Raw genomic sequence first — 2,668 nt, 5'->3', positions numbered from 1 at the left:
ATGGACGTTGCGTTCATGCTCGCAGGTAGGCATGGAGATGGACCGGATGTAATGACCTGTTTGGTCGTTATAGTCTTTTCGATATTTTTGCCCATTTCTGAGTATTGATTAGCTCACTTTTGACCCGAGGGGACCGTTGATACGCTTCCCGAGGTGTCTAGACCGGATTCAGGCAACTTTTGGGAAATATAGGCTTAAAGTGAAAAATGTTTGACCCGAAGTTGACTTTAGGGTAAACGGACCCTTTTCGAAATTTTGTCGATTCTGAGAGGTCCGGATGGTCATTTAGTACTTGGTTATGTATTTGGTTCGCTTCCCAATGCACTTGGATGCATTTCGGGACTTGGGTTGGGAAATGGGAATTAAGGCATTAGGGGTTGACTCGGTCAACGAGACCTCCGTTGGGAATTCTGAGGCCACGAACGCGTTTGTAGCGTGTTTTATGTGTGTCTATGTACATGGTATGTGAGCAGATGGCCTCGAGAACTTGTCGGTAAATCAGATCGAATTGTGAAACTTGGGAAGTTTTCTGGTGTCTAGTGCCCGCTTTGGCGGCACCAGCACCGCGGCAGCGGTACCGCTGGGGTGGTAACTGGACCTTTAGGCTTGACCGCTGAAGCGGTCAGGTGACCGCTAGGGCGGTCCTAGTACCGCTAAAGCGGGTGATAGGTAGTTAGTAAAAGTAATAATGTGTTAAAAGCCCTTAGTCCCTCATTATGTCCCATTTCGATATTTGAGCTTCAAGGAACTGTTCTTAAGGATATTTGGAGGTAAATCTCACTTATTTCTTCACTCTTCCTTTAACCATAATCATGTTAGATTCCCCCTTTTCCTTAATAAACCCATGGTGATGGGAGTTGAAAGAGGGTTTTGGAAGAATATTGTCCCTAGGCTTATTAATGATAAATTGGTGATGTTTACGTTAGATATTGAATAATCTAAAATTATTAATCACATATCTTCCACTTTTAGCATTGAATTTCAGAATCAAAGACTTAGGGTTTATACCCAATTTGGGAGTTTTGCTTGAAATAAGAAATTAGGCTAATCCTTGAGTTAAATCAACAATTAGTGGTTGGGTTATGATTACCTAGCACTTAAATTGGTATTTTGCTTCCAAATTTCCCGTTTTACTCTTGTGGGCCTATTTCCCCAATTTCTAGGGTTAGAATTGACCTAATTTGAATTATGGCAATATTAATATCATTCTTCATGATTTCTAATATAGAATTCAATTATGGTTAGATTACTTTGGTTCTGAGGTTCAGTGAAAAGGCAAGGCAAATGAGTGAGTAATTGACATTGCGGTTCGGCCATCCAGGTAGGTTATGGCTTACCTTTGGTTAGACTTCGTATAGCGAAGCACATATTTAGATTATATTGTTGGAGATAGCATGCAAACCTTCGGGTATGAAGTCGAGTTGGATATTGCCTTAGGTTGGGCCCTGATGTGTGCTGGGACTAGCCACCCTGTTATGTGTGCTTAATTGTTCTATTGTGCTGGTTTAATGACGTGAGTAGTTGGTAGATATTGGGATCTGTTCTATCGTCTTGACTGGGATAAAATTGACGTACCCGTTGTTAGTATTTGTACTTGGATATGTTATTGGCGTACCCACTATTGGAACTTGTGATTCGGTTACATTCTTGGCATACCCACTGTTGGTATTTGTGATTCGGTTATATTGTTGCCATACCCACTGTTGGTATTTGTGATTCGGATATATTATTGAGGTACCCACTGTTGGTACTTGTGATATTGAGCATGATTATTGATGATATTCATGCATTGCACGCACTTTCATTTCATGATACATTGTTGAGATATTGATGATATTTCAAGAAATACGTGACGATCTTGGCTCAGTTTTACTTAAGTGACGTGAGATGGCCGATGTCCGATGATCAATTCTGGAATCATGGTTGCATGGTCGATATCTAATGTTAGTTCCGGAATTCTTGTTAGTGCATGGACTCCGCGGGTCCCCCAGGTTGGGGCCGGTGAAAACCCCCCTGGGCAAAGATCTGGGGTCCCTTCAGTCTGCTGGGCAAAGATCCAGGACGGGTGGCACTTAGACTTCGCGAGTCATGCTGGGTTATGTTACCGAGACGTCGATATTTCCGTCCGGAGTACATGTGTACACCTCATTTGTATGGCATGCATTACATTCGTACCATTATGACATTGCATCGTATTATGATTTGATTGAGATGCTTGATGATTGGATTGTGATGTTGGATTGGATCAGATATATTCAGACTTGACATATTTGGGATTAAATTCTTACATAGGTGATGACGGATACTCGGTTGTGATTATACTGTCTTATGCTTGGTTGGTTTATTTGCTTATCTGCTTTATTATTTGAATTACGTTAGCTATGCTTAGTTGGCCGATGATGTATACCTGTACTGTTGTTTGTACTGACCTGCACTTGATGCATTCTTTTATGAATGCAGAGTATCAGGTCGGATCCACTTCCGTGACCCGTAGCTGATCGACGCTTCAGCTTTCTCTCGAGTTTCCAGGGTGAGCATGGCCGTCCGCTGACCTTGAAGACTTTCTTATCATATGTAAGTGCCCGCACGGCCTAGGCTAAATGGGTCGCGACAACGGATCCTTATGCAGCCTTATCAGTGTTTTCACGGGAGCACTCCATTTGTTCTG

The sequence above is a fragment of the Lycium barbarum genome, chromosome 4 (assembly GCF_019175385.1).
Source record: "Lycium barbarum isolate Lr01 chromosome 4, ASM1917538v2, whole genome shotgun sequence".
Taxonomy (NCBI): Eukaryota; Viridiplantae; Streptophyta; class Magnoliopsida; order Solanales; family Solanaceae; genus Lycium; species Lycium barbarum.
The sequence above is the reverse complement of the archived record's forward strand: the minus strand, read 5'-3'. Positions refer to the sequence as shown.